The sequence below is a fragment of the Triticum urartu genome, chromosome 2 (assembly GCF_003073215.2).
Source record: "Triticum urartu cultivar G1812 chromosome 2, Tu2.1, whole genome shotgun sequence".
NCBI lineage: Eukaryota > Viridiplantae > Streptophyta > Magnoliopsida > Poales > Poaceae > Triticum > Triticum urartu.
Genome location: NC_053023.1, coordinates 309,395,127 through 309,419,011, shown reverse-complemented (window position 1 = coordinate 309,419,011; position 23,885 = coordinate 309,395,127). Strand labels below are relative to the sequence as shown.

General features: G+C 44.0%; 1 pseudogene; it reads left to right on the top strand.

The window, feature by feature from the left end:
* Nucleotides 1-364: 364 nt before the first annotated feature.
* LOC125536445 lies at nucleotides 365-14,693 on the top strand (annotated as a pseudogene).
* Nucleotides 14,694-23,885: the final 9,192 nt, after the last annotated feature.

Below are 23,885 nucleotides of genomic sequence, written 5' to 3'. Positions count from 1 at the left end.
GAGCACGCCCGGACGCCTCAACGGCGAGCAACCACGTGGTCAACCTTCTGCCATCAATAAATTTTGACCTTGTTTCTTGTCACATTGTTGATTACAACGCAATAAGTATTTGCAAATCTGTTCACTCCTGTCAAACTAATATGTGTTCACACTTAGCACCGTGCTACAAAAACTACCCACTCGAAAATTACTTCACAGTTCCTCTCCTCATCACCCACAAAAACTATTTTTTTTTCTGTCAAGTCGTTCCGCCATGACCGGTAGGAGGATTTTAGGGTGGACATATAACCAGGCAGCAAAGACCAAGGCCGCGGAAGCACTGGAGAGGTCCCGATGCGAAGCCACAGCCGCAGCCGTAGCAGAGATGTCCCGGCGAACAGCGAAGCCCTCGAACGAGCTCTCACGGGAACGCGAGGGCTCTCACAAGCGCATTCGTGGTGTCGGCCATCACGACGAGCCGGCGTTCTTGAAGTCCTTTGTCGGCGATGATGACATTCTCGCTGGCGTCACTACGCAGCAGGAGTTGGACGATGGCTTGATGAAGCTGCTCAAGATCATCGATGCCTCGGTTGACAAGGCAACCGGCCTCGACGAGCAACTCATGGGTGACAATGCAAAGCTCCTCAATTTGGTCACCGATAAGGAGGAGGAGGCCGCCGGCTGGAAGATGCTGCATGAGCAGAGCAGTGCCTCCGAGATGACGCTGAAAGCGGTCGTCGAGGAACTGATGGGTTGCTTGAGGAAGCTCCGGATCGAGTGTGAGCTGGAGGTGGAGGAACCGTGGCTGCTTTCAAGCAATGTCGTGAGGAATTGAAGGAGCTGGAGGATTTCGCGGCCCGGTGATCCATCGACGAGTAGAGATAGTAGCGACCCAGATCGTTGTCTGCAATTTCCTTCTTCTCTTGCCCCCGTGGCTTCCGGGCTTTGCCGCATGTGGCATTTTAAATTATCCAGAATATGTAAGACAATTATTATCTGTGCCATTGTAAATTTGTCATCATATTATCCATGGCCATTTTATTTGTGGTCGTATTATCCGTTACCCTATGTGGCAATTTAAATTAGGGAGGAATACAAGTTGAAAACATGAACAAAGCAAATGCTTCCATGGGATCACAAGCAATCACCCTGCGTCCAGTTCCTTTAATTAACCCATTAATGGAGAAGTTGTGAGCGAGGCGGGCGGCGGCTAGTGCATGGAGGTCAAAGAGCTCGCTTCCCGGTGAGCATGGGCAGCCTTGCTGCTCGCACGTGTCCCATTGAGCCTGCGAGGTGGACAGGATGCACGCGTCCCGTCGAGCCTGCGCGGCGGACTGCTTGCACGCGTCCCGTCGAGCCTGCACGGCGGACTTCTCGCGCTTGTCCCGTCTAATCAAACGGCTGCACACACGCCACCGAGTATGGTTAAATTTTGACATGGTTAATATAATACAACCATTTGCGATATTAACATGTCAGCTTTTTGTTTCGAAAAGGACTTCGTTGGCTACTAATGTGTGCGCCTCTTCTCAAACTGGACAATTTTTTTACCACGACATATATGTGCCATGTCATGAAACCATGCCAAGTTTCATGTTTTTTGGGTGACTTTTTGATCTACTAGGATTTAAAAACTGATATTCTCAATGTTTCAGGATGACGACAAGTTTGTAATTCATTCCCATTCCTTAAATGAGACCTAAACATGCACCTAAGGACACATGTACAATATCCCAACCATTTTGCTTCACTTGAGCATGTGGTTGCAGTTCAAATTTCAATTATGGACTACATTAAATGCATAGAAAACTTAGTAATTAGTAATATATATATATATATATATACAATGGCCAAACGAACCCAGAACAGTTTCAAATTTCAGCCCGACACTCATGTTATTCTATGTTGCCTGTAGAAAACAAACTTCAAGGCGAGAAGAGGCAGCGATTATCGTTTCGCCCACAACAGGGGCATGTTTCCCTACCAGAACCATGAGTGTTGCGAAAGGCTCCGACTGTAAAAGGCTTGCAAAATAGCTTCACCCCAATTGGACAATTATATGTACCACGTAGTGACACCATGCCAAGTTTCATGATTTCCTGGTGAGTTTTGGATTTACAGAGATTTAATAACCGAGATTCGCAATGTTTGTGGCCAATCCAGTAAGGTGAAACGGTTGAATTCATCCCCATTCGTTCCATGGGACCTAAACATGCACCCCAAGGAAACATGTAAGTTTTTTCTAGCCATTTTGGTGCACTAGAGCATGTATTTGTAGTTCGGATTTGAATTATGGACATTAAATGCCTACAAAACTCAATTAATGAATAAAAAAGGTTAAACGAACCCTGAATAATTTCATAGTTCAGCGCAAATCTCTAGTTGTTCCGTGTCGCTTGTAGAAGAAAATACAAGGCTAGAAGAGGGAGTGATTATCGTTTGGCCCACAAGGGGACACGTTTCGCTATCGAAACCACGGGGGTTCTTGCGACAGGCTTCGGTTTGTAAGAGGTTTGTAATAAAGCTTGGCCCAATTGGCAATGTTTTTAACAGGACATACATGTGTCATGACGTGACACCATGCCACCTTTGATGACTTTCTGGTGAGTTTAGGATTTATGGGGACTTAAAAACTGAGATTCGGAATGTTTGAGGACGGGCCAGGTCACTTGTATTGTTGTAATTCATTCCCATTCCTGGCATGAGACCTAAACATACACCCAAGGACACATGTATAATTTTTCTAGCCATTTTGGTGAACTAGAGCATGTATTTGTAGTTCAGATTTGAATTGTGGACATTAAACGCCTAGGAAACTCAATTAGTGTATAAAAAGGCCAAACAAACCCTGCATAAGTTTAAATTTCAGCACGGATATCATGTTCTTCCATGTTGCCCATGGAAGAAAATCCAAGGAGAAAAGAGGCAGTGATTACGTTTCGCCCACAAGGGGGACACGTTTCCCTATCGGAACCACGAGGCTTCTTTGAGAGAAGCTTCGGTTTCTGTAAGAGGTTTGTAATAAAGCCTGGCCCAAATTGGACAATGCTTTTACCACGACATATATGTGCCATGATGTGACACCATGCCACCTTTGATGACTTTCTGGTGAGTTTAGGATTTATGGGGACTTAAAAACCAAGATTCGAAATGTTTGAGGACGAGCCATGACACCGATACGGTTGTAATTCATTCCCATTCCTGGCATGGGACCTAAACATGCACCCAAGGACACATGTATAAATTTTCTAGCAATTTTGGTGAACTGGAGCATGTATTTGTAGTTCAGATTTGAATTATGGACATTAAATGCCTAGGAAACTCAATTAGTGTATAAAAAGGCCAAAGGAACCCTGAATAAGTTTAAATTTCAGCACAGATATCCTGTCGTTCCATGTTTCCCATAGAAGAAAATACAAGGCGAAAAGAGGCAGTGATTACGTTTTGCCCACAAGGGGGACACATTTCCCTATCGGAACAATGAGGCTTCTTTGAGAGAAGCTCCGGTTCGTAAGAGGCTTGTAATAAAACTTGCGCCACAATGGACGAAAAAAATTCCTCGACATATAAGTGCCATGTCGTGACACCATGCCAGGTTTCACGATTTTCGGCTTAGTTTTGGATTTACGGGGATTGAAAAACTGAGATTCTTCTCACGAAATGTTTTCAAATAGCACACGGTTCATTCACGAAAGTTGATATTCAATGAAAACTTCGTGGAAAGCATATTTTAAAGTTTCATAAAAATCTAAAAAAATGTGGGATGTTAAGAAGGTGATGATTTATTACGACACAAAATTTCAAGTTGAAAAACATTACAAGATGTGTGCTATGAAAAATACAAATTCAGCCCTGAATAGTGACATTACTATTTGCCACTATTCCATGCTGATTTTGTCTTTTTCATAGCTCACATCTTGTAATGTGTTTCAACTTAAAATTTTGTGTGGCAATAAAACATCATCCTCTAAACATCCAGCTTTTAAAAAAAATTAAACTTCAAAACATCTTTTTCTTGTGGTTTTTACCGGTTAGCACCGAATGTTGGTTTCCGTATGATATTCTCCACCCCCTCCCCCCGCTGCGCGCACGATCTGAGTTGTGCGTTCTAATTGGACAGAACCCAAACCCCACGGATCGTACGTGTGCACCATTGGATGCTCCCAGATCGAATGGCAACCCTGAGCCCTTTCGACAGCACATGCAGTACGTGGGTAAGCATTGTGCGCATGCATCGTGTAGCTCATGCTTCCTTCTCTACTAGGTTTTCATTCAAAACAGGCTACCATTTCTTGCCACTCCTCTCATAGGTTTCCCGCCTCTTCTCCCATTGTTTTCCCGCTACCAGTGTCAATGCTCATTGAAGGCTAGCAGCAACACACCGTCCATGTAAAATATCCCACACAGTTTCTAAAAGCACAAATGTGTGTGATAGGAGGGAGTATGTCCCATAGGGTGACCAACGTGAAATGCCTTAAAGGCAAGGAGGCAATTATTATTAGCAAGGGCCGGCTTACCATCCGCTAGCCTAGTCGAATAGAACGCAGAAGTTAAGCATGCTTGGGCTGGAGTAGTCCAAGGATGGGTGACCTGGTGGGAAGTTGCATATCTTAAGCTTCATTTAAATGCCATGACACAGTCACTATAGAGATATATATCTCTATAGTGGACTGTGTTTTTGTGGGTTATTTTTTGCTCTAAAAAATTAAAGAATGATTGACTGGACCTGTCATGGCGATTATATAAACCTACTATGTTTTTATGGGTTATTTTTTCCTCTAAAAAATTAACAAATGGTTGACTTGACCTGTCATGGCGATTATATAAACCTTTTTCAGGTTGCATGGAGGGTATAGGGGGCAGGGTGTTCTTCTCGAGCGTGTCTCCCTTGTGCGGCTTATAGACGCGACACATATGTATGCACTCCCCTAGGTATATATACTATCCTTTACCAACAATTAGGGGCCCCAGACAATCTATCCCTTTTACCCAACAATGAGAAGGGTTTAACCATGATGATTTCCTATTGATACTAGTAAGGTACACGTGCATTGCACGCATGAGATTTGGTAACCAAATTATGAATAAATACCACACTATGGCATGTAAGCTTTGAGTCATATATGCATGATGTAGATGTTCGTTTAATTATTATAGTTCATCTCATCCAAAATCAATTAGTTTTATAAAAAATCTATTTGAAGATTCATGGAATTGTGCATTGTAAAGGTAAAAACAAAAAGTGACAATTCATTTAGAAAAAAAAGTTTGGGCAATTAAGATATGGAAGATTCTAGAGAACAAAGGAGAAGTGCTTGTGTTTTGAGGTTGGTGCATTATGCTTCAGTTCAACCATGGAGTCTTCTAGATTGTACATGTGGCAGAATTTGGTGGAATGTAGATGATATCCAATGGCAAGTTGTGCTCGGATTTGCCATCTCTGTACCGTTGGATTGGCTTCATCCAACAACCAATTTTAAAAGTTATTCGCACACTATATAGGTGCATAGATATATAGATGTGTCCCATGCTAGACAAAATAAAGTTTTGAGTGCATGTGTGGGACGACCCCCCCCCCCCCGTCGCCTCGACATTGGAAAACTGACATCGTACGTATTGAACCAGTCTTGGAGTCGGGTACGGTGTTCGGTTTGTAATGTAGTTGGTGGCCCATCGAAGTTGTGCATTTGGGATTTAAACACATCATACACCATCATACCCATACATATTTTTGGGCCGCATGATGTGTATACAGGGTCTTCTGATCGACCACGTCTCCCTTGTGCGGTTTTTTGTGACGACACGCATATATGTGGGCTCCCCGAGTGTATATATATTCATCCCTTTGACCGATAATGAGGGGTATGTGTTGGCCATGAATGGATTCCTCCTAGTTCGTGTTAGGGCCGGTCACCCTCAAATGTCGCTCAACCAAAGATCAAGCTCATGTGTTGTCAGGATTCCCTCCCAGATGCTCGGATTGCTGGGTTCGACCTACATCAAACCCTGTGTATCTCGTCCTTAACTACCTTGCCTTCATGGTTGTTGTCTGTATCGAGAGATAGGCACCACATCTAAATTTTACATTATTCTATATTGAAAACACACATCACCCTTTCCCAACGTACGTTATTTTGGGCCACATGCAAGAGGTGCTGGTTTTCTGGTCCCTCTCGTGCGATTTTTATGATGGTTCAATCTATTGGCCCAAGCGGTTTATCGACAACAACAACTGTCATTTGACCAAATGATAGATTCATTGGTCAGTCTAACGGTTGGTCATGGCGACATGCATGTATGAACAAAGTATCGATCATTACGTGCATCTGCCCCACTGACACGAAGTGGGAGGTGGTGGGCAAGCATCCTAGCTAGGTACGACATTATATCATTATATATATCCTAGCTAGGTGGTTGTTAGGGTGCTTTTGGGTTTGCGACGTAGGTGCCACCAAAGTTATGCATTGTGTATTTAAAGTTTTAAACATCCCCAATATATATACATATATTTGGCCACTTCCAGGTGGTTCTTGACTTCTGGCCCCTCTCATCAATCTTCAACAAAGCGCCCAACCGTGGGCCCGCGCGGTCAAAGTTGTTCATTGGAATTTTGAACATCACAAACCACCCTTTTCACTCATATATATTTGGGCCACATGCTGGTGTGGCTGTCTTTTGACCCTCTCTAACATTTTTTTTGCTGCAAAGACTTTGATGACGCTCTACGGACACGGGGTATAATATCTTAACCATGTGTGATACAAGTGCGATGTGAATCACCACGCCTGCACAAGCGCGAGCAAATTAAGATGGAGGTGCTGGCTCAACCGTGTGTGATGCAAGTGCATTTAAATCACAACAACCGAGCAAGTGCGAGAAAATTAAGGTGGAGGTACTGGCTCAACCGTGTGCGATGCAAGTGCGCTGAAATCACCACGACCGCACAAGCGCGAGCAAAGGGTAGAGATACTGGCTTAACCGTGTGCGATGCAAGTGTGTTGTAAAACCACCACCTATGCAAGCTAAAGGAAGATAAGTTTATTTGGAAATTAGGACGAACCATGTGTGATAGAGCATCTAGCTAGAAATATTAAAAACAAACTACCCGCCTTGAGTGTTGCAAAAATCGGCGGATCCGTGCCACTTTTCCTTATTAGCATACACGCATATTGTTATTCGACCATGCGCGATCTTGGGCACTCCCACCCCGCATCAATTCCTTTACCCAAATTTTAGTAGATGTCGTACTTCAACCATCACCCACACTCCTCCAGCACCGACCTTATAGTAAATTGCAGTAGCCGAGGCATTTGGACCGTCGCCCTCCCTCGTCCACCACCATCTCCACCCACCATTATTAAATTTTTCAGTAGCTGCGTCGTATCCTCGAACACCAACCCCCACTCCACAGTCCCCCACCCGCCCCCCTCAAACCCTAGCTCGCGGCCGGCGTCGGCACCGCCGCCCACCCCTGCCGGTCTTCCCGTTCCACCTAGCTTAGATAATAAAGTTCAGGTTACCCAACGATTCCCATACCGTCGCCCCACTCCCCCTGAGTTTTTAGATGAGGACTACGGTGTACCTCCCCGCCAGATCCACATCCCCTACTCCAGAATGTCGCAGCCTAAGCTCGACCACGTATCCCAGGGAGCCCGATGAGTGTTCGGCCAAGAATAGGTTTATCATGGCCTCTACGACGGACATTGACAAGGTGGCCGTTGTTCACCCCGATCTGTCAATCCCGGAGCAACACGTCCCTGCGGAAGCCGGCGGAGACGTTGACTACATTGCCATGCCAAAGGCTTCATGTTAGCGGGCTAACGTATTACTGTATCTGGGGAAAGCTGGCTACGGCATCAAGCTCTTCCACACCGACGGCTTCACGCGAGCCATGCCATAGGTCAAGTGGTCCATCCCCAACCCCTCTAGTTCAGCCGTCATCGATCTCTTCGACGCCCTACCACTGATCTCCTTCGCCAAGCGGTCAAGGATTTGCGAGCTTTATATGCCATCGAGCCCATTTGTCATTTCTAAAGGACATGTTCTATGGCGGCGGCTTGGGATCCTCAATTGCCAAGTCAAATATCATCGACCATGACCACGAGGAGGGCACCCACGAAGGTTCTTCCAAGGTGAAACAGCCCATCTATTACATCAGAGAGCGTACCATGGGTCTGTGCTCTTCCAACTGGAAGGATCCCGTCCATGAAATGTGAGGCAACATTCTATCAGCAAATCTTACCTTTTCTAGCTTGACAACCCATACCCTTTGTTGTAGTAGCATTTGCCTGCGGTGCTTTAACTATGTCGTGTTTAACTATATCAGTTATGCAAAAATGTATTGTTCAATAGGTCTATGTGATGTTTAAGTATGAATTGTCCACTTCAGTTTCACGAATGGCTATATTTGGTTATTTATAGTGAGTAGATGCCTTGTTTATCTGTATTTCATTGTTAGGTTGGTTGGAGTGAGCATTTTTCCAGTTATCGAGCAGATGCCTTGTTTATCTGTATTTGGTTCTTAGTTTGGTTGCAGTGAGCATTTGTCTAGTTATCAAGCAGATGCCTTGTTTATCTGTATTTGGTTGTTAGGTTGCTTTTTTAGCATTTGTCCAGTTATCAAGCAGATGCCTTGTTTATCTGTATTTGGTTGTTAGGTTGCTTTTTTTAGCATTTGTCCAGTTATCAAGCAGATGCCTTGTTTATCTTTATCTGCTTGTTAGGTTGGTTGTTGTGGGCATTTGTGCAGTTTTCAAGCATATGCCCTATTTGTCTGTATTTGCTTGTTAGGTTGGTTGAAGTGAGACTCTGTCCAGTTTTCAATGGCTATATTTGGTCGTTATACTGTTCATTTATGCCTTGTTTATTTCAGTCATTCACAATGTGTTGTTCATTATGTGCAAGTTGAAACTATGCTGCTCGACTACGTCAATACCAGTTTGAACAGCTATATTTGGTTCCAATTATTCCTTGTGTAGTTAACACATGCCCTTTATTTTAGGGACGCGTCTAGTGGGCAGCCGGCTGCCCACTAGTGCGATGGAGCGGCCGGCCTGAAAAGGTAAGTACCTGTCCCCCCCGCGGTCCTGCGCTCCAGAAAAGGAAACCGAGCACCAACCCGCGCGATCGAGCGGCTGCTCGCGATATGCGCAAACAGAACGAGAAGTGCTCCCCCACGTGGCCAGCTATACCTACCCAGCCCTCCCACGCCCGCTCGCCCCCACGCCACCACGGTTCCTTCTTCCTCTCCACGAAAGAAGGGATCCAAGGCCCTTCTTCTTCCTCCTACATAGCAGCCATTGCATCCCCAAAGTAGAAGAAGAACTTGCTTCAGAAAAGATCTAAGGGCAGGGTGGTCAGATCCATACCAGGCAGCAACATCATGGCAGGTAATTTCCCTCCCTCTACCCCTCTTCACTTCCCCCCTTCTTCTACTGCATATGTCAACCCCCTGGAGAAGCTGCTTCCCCCCTTCCTCCATGGATCTAGCAGAAATCCATGGAGAAGCTGCTTCAAAACGAGGTGGACCTGGTAAATAACCCCTCCAATAACACCAACCTCCCCCCCATGACTGTCATATCTGCAACTGAAAAGAATTACCATAAATTTCTGTGCAACTAATCATGGATAGAGGCCTACGGTTTCCTGGTTTGTGCAACTAAACACAAGTCATTAGGTTTAGTTGCACACCAAACATGGTTTGAGACCATCTTTACTTAACATTTTTCTAACATGCATGCCAGCCAAGTTTCCCCCACCTAGATGTGTTAAAGAAGCCAAATAAAGCAAGTTCAGTGGCCAACTGAAACATGGTTCTAGACAAAAACCTAAACATGCATTGTAGCCAACGGAAAATGCATAAGTGTGCAACTGAACATGCATCCCAACCAACTGAACCTGTATTCTGTCAACTCAGCATGCATGCTAGGCAAAACTGAACATGTATCCTGAACATGTATTTTGAGTGAACACTATAGAAAACCTGGAGTATATGTGCAATAGAAACATGTATCCTGGCCAACTGAACATGCATGCTGGCCAACTGAATATGCATCCTCGCCAAATAGAACATCTATTATAGCCAACTGAACATGCATGCTGGCCAACTGAAAAAATGCATCCTGGCCAACTGAGACATCTATTATAGCCAAAACCAAAAATTTGTAGTACGACAGCAAAAACACAAGAAACTTTTGTACATAGCAAACGAAACCACAAACCAAATATTAAAGTAGTCGCGCATATAATCTTGTCCCACACATATATTCTGGTGCCAAACCTACTACAAAGCTATAGTGTAAAATATTTGTTCAATATACTAGAAGTAGAAACAGAAACAGCGATGAAAAACATATATCTATAATCTGTCATCCAATTCTTCTTTCTCCTTTCACCTGGATTTCACCGTCTCAATTGTGGCATCAAATTATGTCCAAATTATGTGCAGAAAAATCTAGATCAGCTGCTTGCCAACAGAAAATCTGCAGATCATTGGAACAAAAAGAGGAAAAAGTCAGAGAAACTCTATAGTAAAAAAAAGTCATGTTCTTGCCAACTATTTACTACAAACTGTGCAACTAACATAACAAGGTTGTGCAAACAAAAAAATGCATACTTGTTATAAATAAAAGATTCTGCTATAGAGATGTTGCTTTTTGAACTAAGATTGTCATAAAATGGTGTGCAACTACCAATTTACTATGTTTTTAGGTTGTTTCAAACACTCTTTGATGATTAAAACTTCACATCACTTCCGTGTTCTGTATATGCAGTGCATGTGTGGCAGCAGCCTGAAAAGGGAAAAAAATGCTTGATCTCAATGAGTTGCCTCCTGATCTAAATGAGCTTCCTCGTGATATGGATCAGCAACAACCCAGCATACCGCAAGGGAATTTGACAGAAAACGGGCGCTCTGTTTACTACACGTAGACAAGTCATGGGCCTAACCCTATGGGACATGACAATGTGGCAGGGCAGTCATCAACCCATGTTGTCCCTGTAGTGGTGTCTTTGTAGTCAGAAAGTCATACTCTTGATGACACGGGCACCGCGGCAAATGTTCCTGGTCCAACCAGGACTGAGCTGGGTGCTGGCGCTGTTGACGGTACTGTGCACGGAGAAGAAGGAGAAGATGAGGCTGGTTCTCAACCAATGGAACCCTATGTTGGCATGAGGTTTGACACCCTTCAAATTGCTAAGGATCACTACAATAGCTACGCCTTACGGATGGGTTTCTCTGTCAAAATGAACACCTCTGGGCAGACAGGCCATGTATTGGTAAAACAACAGTTTTGCTGCAACAAGTATAAGAAGCCAAAAGCTGATGATGGTGGAGCTGAGGCTCCTCCTATCATGGACCCTATACCAGATCCAAGACCTGTTGACACTGATGAGGAAATGGAAGATGAACCTCCAATCTTTGATGAAGAGGAGGCTGGTGCTAGTAAGAAAAAGAAGAAACGAAAATGCCAGACAATAAAGCAGACTCAATGCAAAGCGAAAATGTTGGTGAAGCTAATGGATGGGCGATGGGAGGTGACATATTTTGTTCATGACCACAATCATCCGCTTGTGAACAAACCTTCATTGTCCAAATACTTGAGATCCCACCAAGGATCTCTCCTGATGAAAAGGAGTTTTTGCGCATCTTGTATAACTGCAACTTGACTACAGGTGTGTTTCTATATCCCTTACAGATTTAAGTTTCCCTCTAGGCAGTCCAGTGTGCAACTGTTATGTTACTGGTGTGCAACTAAAATGCCTTAAGTGTGCCACTAGATTACCTTCACGGTGCAACTACATAATGTATCTGTGCAGCTAGATCACCTTCATTGTGCGCCTACATAATGTCCTGTGTGCAAAATGAAAGTGTTTTTTAAAAGGGGCAGCTGGTTGTCAATTTCCTGCAACTATCTTCCGTGCCAACTCATATCGTATTATTGTGCAGCTGGATATGTGCATTCGTACGATTAATAAAATGTATATTGTTTCTTTTTGTATTATGCATGACGTATGATGCATGTAATGGAAGAGTTCTATGGATCTGAGACGATGGTGCCATTCGGACCAAAGGCAATAACAAATCTGTGTACAAGTTTCCATAGAGATGACACAAAGGAGGGTGATCTGATTGAGACAATTGCGCACTTCAAGGATATATAAAAAAACCGATCCAGACTTCTTCTATAAGGTGAAATATGATGGAGAGGACAGAGTTGTCAACATATTTTGGGTGGATGGCTTAGCTCGAAAAGCTTATGCGGAGGCGTACCACGATTGCATATCATTTGACACCACCTACATGACCAACATGTACAATATGCTGTTCGCGCCCTTCATATGAATAAAACCAGCATGGCCAATCTTTCATGCTGGGTCGCGCGTTTGTGAGGTACGAGTTGGCATCGAGCTTTGATTGGGTCTTTGGAGCATTCCTAGGGGCTATGGATGGCAAACCTCCTGACAACTTCATCACCGATTAGGATGGTGCAATGAGGCAGTCAATACAGAGCATCTTTCCAACCACCGTGCACCGCCGTTGTCGATGGCACATCATGAAAAAGGCTCAGGAAAAAGTTGGTTGGCTGCTGTGCCGGAATCCAGGACTCTCTGATGATTTCAACAAGTGTGTTGACTTCAGCTTCACTATAGACGAGTTTGATCAGAATTGGGTTGGGTTAATGATGACGTACGAGGCTATGACACACATGCACTTTGAGAAGTTGTATGAATACAGGTCAACTTGGGTGCCGTGCTACTTCAAACACAGGTTGTTCCCCTTCCTACAGTCTACACAGCGTAGTGAGGAGTTCAACGCCGTCCTAAAAAGATATGCAAACCCACACAACTCAATGTTGAACTTCGTCAAGCAATATGAAAAAAATCCAGAACCACATCCTTGCAAAGGAAGGCTGCAATGATTACAGGACAGAACACCTTGAGATCGAGTTGTGGTCCAACTTCCCAATAGAGAAGCAAGCTTACAAAACCTACACTAGGGACCTTTACCGCAAGTTCAGAGAAGAGTTTGAGCTGATTGGACGTTATAATGCATTCCAAGTTGGTGCTGATATATTTGAGCTCAGACCAAACCAGGAATTTGCTGCCAAATATGGTTCCCGAAACTACTTGGTGAAGGCAAGGGTGGAGGAGGGTTCCTATTTGTGTGAGTGTTGTAAAATGGACAAGGACAACATCATCTATTGCCACATCCTCAAGGTGTTCACCCATATTGGAGTTGATGTCATACCAGAAAGGTACCTGCTAAGACGGTGGACACCTACTGCTGTACCTAGTGCGCCAGGGACTGGTTATGAGCAACCGGATGAAATGCCTCCTCAATCAAAGAAGCAGATAAGGGAGAGGAACATGATATATGATTTTTGGAAACTAGCAAAGTTTGCGAGTGGTTCTGATCCAGCACAAGCTATTGTATACAAGCATATGCGCGCAACACGTACCGAGATCGACCACCTGAACAAGTCCAAGAAAAAGAAAAAACCAACTGCTGCCACGGGGCCATCAGATGATGGCAACCCTGGAGGACCTCCTCCACCTCCATGCAGCACTCAGGGAGCTCATCATATAGGTAATTACCTGCCCCAACTCCTGATATAACTAGGTGTGTGACTTCATTTGCGCACATCATTGTGCCCAGTTGCACACATCATGGTGCCCAATTGCATAGAACAGGCTGCCTAGTTGCACATGCTGTGTTAGTTTGAGCATCAAGATAACACAACTAACTTGTTTTTCCTGTTCTGGATATAGGTGATGCCAACCCTCAAGGACCTCCTCAACCTCCTGGCTGTACACTGCATCCTCCGCCACCTCCTCCCCCGCGTGCTCCTCCCAATGGCCCTACAGGCAGCACTCAGGGGGCTCATCGTCCAGGTAATTACCTGCCCAACTCCCCATCAAACTAGGTCTATAACTCCAGTTGCACACATCATGGTGCCCAGTTGCACAGAACAGGCTACCTAGTTGCGCATGATGTGTTAGTTCGAGCATCAAATATAACACAACTAACTTGTTTGTCCTGTTCTGGCTATAGGTGATGCCAACCCTCAAAGACCTCCTCCCCTGCCTGGCCCAACTAGCAGTGCCCTGCGTGCTACTCCCAATGGACCTACAGGCAGGACTCAGGGGGCTCATCACCCAGGTAAATACCTTCCCCAACTCCCAACAAAACTAGGGTGTGTGACTTTAGTTGCACATATCATAGTGCCTAGTTGCACAGAACATGCTGCCTAGTTGTGTGCGTTGTGTTAGTTTGAGGATCAAGCTAAAGATCTAACTTGTTTTTCCTGTTCTGCCCATAGGCGATTACAATCCAAGTACCATGACGGGCCAAGCTACTATAGGTGTTTTTTTCAACTTAACTTGCACACAGCAACTAGTTAGTTGCACATCATGGGCTGTGTGGTTGCAAAGAACATCAGTACTGGTTGCACAACAAAAAAATACTAAACTTTTTATATGATTATTACACAGGTGATCGTGATGGTCCTACTGCCCCGTTGGAGGCTGCATCCCCTGCACAAGCTTTTGATGATTTTGTGCCCAGGGATCCTCCAAGGTCTACTACAAAGGGTAGGGCAAAGAGTCGACGGTACAAATCGGTGCTGGAGCTACACCCAAAGTAGAAAAACAAATGTAGCCAGTGCCAATCTACAGAGCACACTGCTGGTGTGTGTCCACTCAGGCTACTGTGATTCTGTTTCATCGTTTCTAACTTTGGGACAAAAAAGGAAAAGAATGATGTTTTTTGAGCAATGTTGGGACCAAGTGGACACATTCAACATCTATGATTTCTCTGTATCTAATTTATGCTCCTTGAATTAGTTCATGCACTGTTTAAAAAAAAGGTTGCTATTTGTGCCACAGTGGATGGGCTAACCATGGCAACTGGTTAAATGTTTAGTTGTTGAGCAATTGTATGTCCAATGCTCCTAATGTATCAACAAAAGTGATGATATTGAGTTGCAAACGGAATTACTACTAGTGTGCAACAACAAAATCTGCTTAAAAATTGTGCAAACTAGCAACTTCCTCCATGGAGTAGAGAAAGAAAAACAGTACTGACCTAGTCCTTGTCGTATCTCAGCAACTTCCTCCATGGGGCAGTGTTGTGCACGCTGGTGACCCAATCATATGCCAGCTTCTTCCTGATGTTGAGTACTTCCTTAGGTTCGTAGTTGGGTAGTTGGCTACCGTTCCACTCGGTGGCGTTAAGCAGTGCGAACAGCCGACACTCATTAGTGCAATGGGCAAAAAAGAAAATTTGTCACATAAAATTAAAATCAATAAAGATAATGCACTCTGTGTAACTGCTTATGTTCTACTATGCAACTGCTTATGTGCCACTGTGCAACTACTTATGTGCCAGTGTGCAACTACTTATGTGCCACTCTGCAACTGGCTAGATAATCCATTAGAAACTCATAAAAATGATAAACAGATTGCAGACTAGTTCTGTGTCTTGAAAAACTAAAGATTGCACAAGTAGAAAAATTGTAAAAACTAAAAATTGATGGTGATAAATTGAGAATAATGCCATTCTTAATGTCTTACTTGCCGAGCTGCTTTGGTACGCCAATGTCTATAATCTGGAAGTGCTCGATGCTGAACTTTTTGTAATGCTTCCTCCATAGCTGGTGTACTGCCCCCGCGATGGTAGAGGCAGTGTTCATCAGCTCAATGTTGTCCAACTTCCTGTTTGAATCAAGAACTTCGAAGCGTCTGTCCCTCAAGTTGACACTGAAGACCCAATAATGCCTCCCTCCGTCCTTATCAGTTACATCAGTGCACTCGAGCACTGGCAGCATGACCTGCAAGCGTGAATGATTTCAGACATAGATACAGGTTGTAGCTAAGAAAAACAGTAAAAGACTTGGTCAAGTTAAAAATAGGTTGCAACAAGTATTTGCCAACTAACAGATGTGTCATGTGCAACTGAACATGTTGTGGGTGCCAACTAAAAGAGATGGATCATGTGGGCACAACACTCACCAAGTCTTTCTTGTCGAGACGGTTCTTGTAATCAAACTTCTTGTTTATCTCATTCACGTTGTGGATCCCTTGCTGTAAATTCATCTGCAGAGATTATAAAAGCATTCCTCAAACTCCTTAGTAGATGAAAGGCCTCCCTCAATTGGTCAACAAAAAAGTACTACAGAATAAAGATGAGGGCAAAGAAGGTTTTGGAAAAACTTATAGAAAACCTCAGTGGCATAATGACCTTCTTTGACCCTTTTGGTAAGTTATCCATGATGTGTAAGATTCCAATCTCAATAACAATTTTTGACAGCCATTGAACCGGCTTCATCGAATCAACTAACTCCTTTAAAGAAATGTAGAAAGCACCAAACCTGACTATCTCAGGGCTGATTTTTTTTGAAAGAAATAAAAAGACAAGTTAGCCCGAAGGGTCATAGCAGCAAAAAAAATGTACATGAAATTGAAATAGAACAGTGTGCAACTAAAAGCCATGTTCTGTGCAACATGCTATGCTTTCTGTGCAACTAAGTGGCTGGTCCTGTGCAACTGAAAAAGATATGTATGTAGGATGTGGGGAGTTAGTTTGCCTGGTAGCTTCATCATTTGCTCCTGGGTGATGCCTGACCCAATACAAGAGGGCAGCGTAAAGCTTGTTCACTGCCTCATTGGAGTTGAACGTCTTCTTCTTGTTGTAGTCAATGAATGGAGACCTTTGAGCTGCTGTGGGCCTTCTTACCCTCCTCTGTCTTCGTGCAAGAGGTGGTCCCGAAGAACTGCTCATGCCAACTTCTGGTTCTACGCATATCGGGGTGTGGCAATTCTCTGGCGATCCAACATCTAGCTCTTGAGCTATTGCCTTGCCAGCATCAATAGCAGCACATCCTTCATTCACAGCTGCTGGGTCCAACTCACACTCATCAATGCAAATCACACTGGCTTCCATTGTTTCTGCTGCTGGAGCAGGTGCTGGAGCATCACCATCTATGCCGGGTCGAAAGATGGTGCATCGCAGAACCCGTCACCATGATAAGAATTTGATCTTCGTATGGGTTCAAGGACCAGGGCATCTCCTTGCGGCACAAACACGAGTGCATCATTCACTGACTTGGTTCGCAATAGTGTTGTAGTTGGCGGCCTTGGAGGCTTGCACCTACTTATAATGTTGAACACCTCCTCTTGTGTTAATGGTTACTGAAAGTTAGCTCTTGGTGATGTAGGCTTGCTTGGCTGCTGTGTGCTAGCTCTTGGGGACGACACTTTGGTAGTTGGATCACCTCCTTTTGTTTTGGCATTGAAGCATCTTTATGAGTAGGCACCTTGGGGCTTGCAGTTGCAGTGGTGCCTTCCTGAGCAGCTGTGGTGGTTTTGATTGTGACCACGCTGCTAACTGACATATTAGTTGGCACACTGGTATCTGTAGTTGGCATATTTCTAGTCTAAGTTGGCAGCAACCTAGCAGAACTTGACACCCCTGCATCAATGGCTGCGGCACGCGGTTCTCTCTCGTCTATAAACCCCGAACCTTTTGTGGCATGTTGCCCCTTTGTGCCCCTGGCAAACTTGACAATCTTTTGCTGCTTAGGTGGTTTTGCTGGGACTGTTGAAAGGGGAATCTTCCCCTTGATCTGTTGAACTCCTGTGATGGTGGTTGGCTCTCTGCTCACTACAGTTGGCATATCAGTTTGAAGCACAACTTCCTTGACCATATTTACTTCAGCATCTGCACTCACCATCTTCTCCTTGGTTTGAGGCAGCTGCAGATTCTTCTTCATTGAAACTGCTTTATGCTTCTGGACCACGTGAGGGTTTGCCATGGATGCTACCTTGCTCTTGCTGGAGCTTAGGTCTGGAAGCTGCTTCAAATATTCCTTGTATTTTTCCTTCGAATGAACCCAATCAAGACCCTTTCCTGCTTCCTCCATGTCAATTTGATTCTTTTCAGCATCACTTGATAAGAACAGACTCTTGTCAATGGAAAGTTGATCTTCTCACACATATCTTTGTCGCTAAAATATGGCACAGGAAAGGTGGTTGGCAAAGCTGGCTTCAAGTTGCAGAGCTTGAACATATCAATGCTACCCTGAGACTCTGCTTCGTCATTTTTCTTTGACTTCAGCAAATCCTTGTCTTTCCAGCAAGTTTTGTCAATCAACATCTGTAGTGTGCTCCTGCTACTCAATGAATTGCTGCTGCTGGCAGGGATGGCAGAAGTGCTAGTCCTCCTGGATGTGTTGCCGCCTGTACCACCAAAACCAGGGGCGTTGTCATCATCATCATCGCTGATGTCGCTGCCTCCATTGGATCCCCCTTTATCATCACCATAACCATCCTCGTCTTCTTCATCGTTGTCTTCTTCCCTCTCACTGCCATCAACTGCTGCACCTTTGTCTTCTCCCCTCTCATTGCCATCAACTGCTGCACCTTTGTCCCCGTCCCCCTCTTTGGCCTCATCTTCTTCTTCCTCCTCCTCTGCCTCACTATCTTCTTCCTTGTCCTCGTCCTCTCCTTTGTCCTCTTATTCTTTTTCCTCCTCCTCCTCCTCCTCCTCCTCTGCATCTTCTTCTTTGTCATCCTCCTCCTTGTACTCCTCCTCTGATTCATCCGCATCTGTGTCCTCATCATCGTCAACATCTATCGCTGCTTCCATTTCCTCATCTTCTTTCGACTCCTCCTCAACAAACTCTTCTTCTTGTATAGTTGACCCCCGTCTCTTTCTTTTTGGAGCACGGCGTGACGGCTCGGTTCCCATTGATGGCTGCTGTATGTAAGGATCAATATCCGGTTCCTTGTCATCGATCTTGGCAACTGCCTCAATGAAGGTGCCAACCTGTTCAGTTACAACCTTCCACAGGTCATTGACCACTTTTGCAATCTTTGCCTTTTTCTGCATCAACACAAAAAAAGATTCAGTACTGATTCAGATAGAAAAAAAATTAAAAAGTAAAATGTCTATAACTGACAATGATGTGATAAGCAAAAACCGACTAAGACACACTTTCTCTCCAACTAAAAACATGATTATAGCCAACTACGCATGCACTGTGGCACAAACTAAAAACGTGCATTCTGCCAACTTGATGTCAATGGTTGCAAACGAACACTTTGACTGTCGAAAGAACATGTGCAACTACAGAAGCTTATATGTGCAACTGAACATACATCGCAGCCAATTGAATCCTATATTCTCGCAACTACAAAAGTTATACATGTGCAACTGAACATACATCCCAGCCAAAAGAAATGTTGGTAAGTGGTACAAATTTCTGTATACAAAACACTAACATCCGGATTGTAGGTTATTGGTAACTTGGATGTCACGAATGCTTCAGCTTGCAAAATTCCACCAAACAGTGGTGTCTGCTCCGTGCCTCTATACTCCTCTTTAAGCTGATGTAAAAAAAGAGAAAAAGAAAAGAACAAGGTTATCAAAACAGATTTGTGTGTTGAACGAAACCAAACATTATAACCTGTGCAACTACAACAAGATACTGGGGTAGACAATTCGACTATACATATATGCAACTGAACAAAGACACAAAAACTATGCAACCCACATGGCACCTAGAAAAAAATTTCTACCAACTGATGCCACACATCTGTGCAATAAAATTAGTAAAACTGTGCAACTTAAAAAGATGGTGTGCCAATTTAAAATGAACTTGTGTGCAGATGCCAAACTTAAAGCTAGAAGCTGTGCAACTACATGCATTGTTGTGCCAACTGATGACAATTTTTTGTGCAATTTCCAAAAAAGTGACCAGACATCAAAAGAACATAAAAAGAAGACATTGTTGGAAAAAACAAAGAGAACTCACTTGTAATTTGCCGAACACACCAGGAGAGATAATATCCTTCTTGATCACCTTGGCAATTAGAGTACTATCCCATGCATTCGATCGTATCGCGCAGTTGCTTACTGGGATGTCATGTACGAGCGCATCAAGGTATGTATCTGCACCAGACCCAACAAAAGAAAAGCCAAGTTCAGTTATTATTATGAGTATTTCAGCAAACTATAACTGCACAAAAGAACAATAACAGATGGAAGTGGTCGTTTTCACTAACCATCAAGTGATACAAGCAGCAGCAGACAGCTTGCTTCTCCTGGTCCATGTTCCGGAAAGCTTCATTAATGTGTTCTGCTACAAAGAGGCAGATGTTTGTGTTCTTGAGCATTTGATGATCTAGCACAAGTCCGTAGCACTTTGGGCTGAGCTTCAAGGCCATGGTTGGTGCTAGAAAAGTGCTAAAGGCAACCGCAAGCCAGGCCATAAAGAATGTGTCATCCGTTATTCCAGCCATATCCTGAATCATCTTGAGCCATGTAGTGATCTAGGGATGAGAATTTCCAGTTATGTTGAAAGCCTGTCTGAATCTCCTAGTGGCATCCTTGTCAACTAAATATATGAGTTTTTGACCCCTGTTTGGGAGATCAAATACCCTCTGAACACTGTCAGCATCGACATAGATCCTTCCCCTTCCTGGGAAAACCATTTCAGAGGTCTGTGGCTGGTAGGACTGCACCAGAACTTAGTGAGGTCCGCTGGAAGTGTGTCTGATAAGTTCAATAGCCCCCCCCCCGAACAACCTCGAAACTAGCTCTAACTTCTGTGGTGGGGTTAGAGAGGCGTTGAAATTTGCAAACCGCGCTGGTGATGCCCTTATCCTACCCGCTTGTGAAGGTCACTCCACATCTTCCCCTGTAGCCACCTCAACTCCTTCACCGCTGGCCTATTGATGAGAAAATAAAAACATTAAGGAAACATTAAACACAAACAGAAAAACAAGAATGAAAAAAAACTAGCAATCATCATTTGGATCAGTATTGGAATAAGCTATATATTCATAAAATGGATCATGCCAACTAATATGGTGTATTTATGCAACTAATAAAGCTCATGAGGACAACTGAAGACTACCAGTGTGCAACCCTAAAAAAAACTAAGAAAAAATACAGGACCTGGCAACTACAAAAAGTTCTAGCGGATGTGCAACAATAAGAAATGATATTGCAACAAGATAACAGCAACTAAAAAAAGGTTTGCAAGGAACTATTCAATAGCTCATAAGCACACACAAAAAACCCACATACCTCAGCATCTGCTGCGGAAGATGCGACAGCTCCTCCAGCAACTGCTGTCTGCACAAAAAATTGACCAGTGATGTCAACTATAAAAGATGCCAACTTGTCGACTACAAGATGCCAACTAATGCCAACTAATGTCAACTGTATTTAGATCAAGATTACTAGAAATCCGTGGCGTGTACAGCCCATTTACTATTATTTTTATATTTTTTACTCATTTTCTAATTCATATGGAATTTATTGCAGCCCGTTTTCCATTTTTAGAATTGCTGGCCATTTTCTGGTCAGTACCAGGGTCAAAAAATTAACTAAATATGTGGGAAATTTTGAAAATTCACAAATTTTTGTTGGGGAACGAAATATTCTTAATTCAAAAATTAATAGCCATAGTAAAACAAATTTAAAAGTAAATTAGCGCTATGTCATGTTAAATCCAATGAAATACGTATAAGATATCAGTGAAGAACAAAAACAAAAAAAGAAACTTATATCCCATTTGCTATAAATTTTTTGGAATTTTCAACCCCTTTTGATATTACTTTTAACAGACATTGACCATACTCTTAAGCCAGGCCGGAATGCATCCCTCCTCGTCTTGAAAGATTTGCAGCCCAGTAATTCGGAGAAAACAAATAGGCCTTGCTTGGGTATTCTTCAAAAAGAAATATTGGGCTAGCTATTTTCCCAAAGAACTCGTGCATGAGCATTTAGCTTTATTTATTTATTTATTTATTTATGTTTAGGGGACCATGAGCATGTACCTGGGTCGGATTCATGTGAGAGCCTCCCATCCAGTTAATTATGGGCTTCTCTATTGGGCCTTCATCAGTGGGCTGCATGTTATCAACAAGTGGAAAATGTGTTCCGAGTTTAAAAAAAATGTGTTCCGTACGATAAATAGTATGCGCTACGTACGGTACGGGGCACTAAAGGATTGAACCGTGCAACGACTTCCAAAACATTGTGTTTGTCGTTCTAACAACGCATTTATTCAACCAACAGACGAAATATACTACTGATTGTACATTGAAAACAGCAGCAGCAGCAACCAGGTCTGGGGGTGCAACAGAAGCAGTAAGCAGACCAGAAGAGTGAAGACACAGCTCTCTCTTCCAAACCAAACATCATCCATCATTACAAAAGGGCAACCAAAAAAGAACAAGTGTATGCATCAAACTAAATAAAGTTCCTACTACACCAAGTGTACGCATCTAACTAACTGGCTCAGTTAGACGTTACTATTTATTAAGCTGTGGAGATTGGCTGACGGCTTGAAACAGATGGGTGCCTGACGGGGGAAACTCTAGCCAGCAGGTCGAAGTCTGATAATTGAGACCCTCTCTCCTACTTTGCGCTGCAGAGCGTGGCGGCACATATCAGGGTATGGTGCATGCAGAGACGCAAGGTACGCTATGTACACACAGTTTTGCCTGATGAATGAAGCCGTGTTGCCATCATGATCCTTGCCGTCGGTTATCTCCTAGTTAATCGAATAATTCAGTCCGACAAACAGAGAGCGTGTACCAAGGCTACCTACCAGCCTCCAGTCAAAAATTCCTGAAGGCCCAGAGAAGCTGGGATCCTGCTCAAAGACCTTGTAGTGACTGTGATTGTATTCCGCAAAACAACACGTCCGGTACATGCGAACAATCATCAATCTTTTGTCGTCGTCTGATCGAGCCAGGAACCACCTGCAACTGCCATGCCGCTTTTCTTTGAAAGGTTCTGGGATTAGGAAGGGTAGGGACACCAGGCGGCCTACAACATCATATCAAGTTGGAGCCAAATAAAAAAGGGCTCTTGGTTTAGTTAATCTTAAGAACAGCATGTTATGAGCATGAATATTTTTTGAGCAAATGTTGACAATAATATAAGCAAGCCATCATGATATCATAGGAAAGTAACATACTGCTGTAATAGCCGTTTGTAGCGATGACTGGAGTAGGCCAGCAATACGTCCAGCCATAGAAGGAGTCGACAGCGTAAATGAAGCCCTTCGCCTTGTGTTCAATTGCATCAGAGAACCATGGAGGATGTATGATCCTGCGATGGACGTGCAGATTTATCCACTTACAGTAGTGACCTGTCAGATAGGCGAGACCGCGGTAGAAGAACGCAATTAGCCTGAAGTATTTATAATTCGCAGATCTTGTGGGCACTTGGCAGATTACAACCTTGAGAAAATCAAACTTGGTATCATGTTGGCTACTGTAAGATTCCGAGTATTCTGGGCCGCGGTGCCAAAGTAGTGCAGTGTTAATCGAAGGAAGGGGGATCAATCGCCGGGTGTAGACCTCCATGAGCATCCAGCTACCGCGACCGTCGACGAGCACCATCCAAGACGTGTTCATGCCGACCCAGTACATACCGTTAATGTAGTTGAGGCTGACGGGGATCGGATCGCATTCAAGGGGGTTGATGCTCGCCACCCTATGATCGTTATGCTACGTGACACGCCGTTTCTGAAGATCGGGTGGCATCAGCAAGCAAGGAGCTGGCTTAAAAAGCTCTGGCCTGAGGGCTTTGAGTAAACGGTACAGCCCCGACGAGCACACGGCGAGCGGCATGGTACTGAGATTGTCCACACGTGAAACAATGAGCTTGATTACCTCTATGGGGAGCGAATTCCAGCCACTCTTTCGGCGGACGCTGCTCGGTTCTGCCATTGTTAGTGCTTGGGCTTCGGACGAGGGGGGAGGCGCCTTAGTGGGGATGGAACATTGGACGAGATTATGTGCGGACAAAGATGGAGAAGCGAATATGTGCTGCGGGAAGTGGACAGGTGATGATGACTACAGCACGCTGCTTGACTTACGAGACA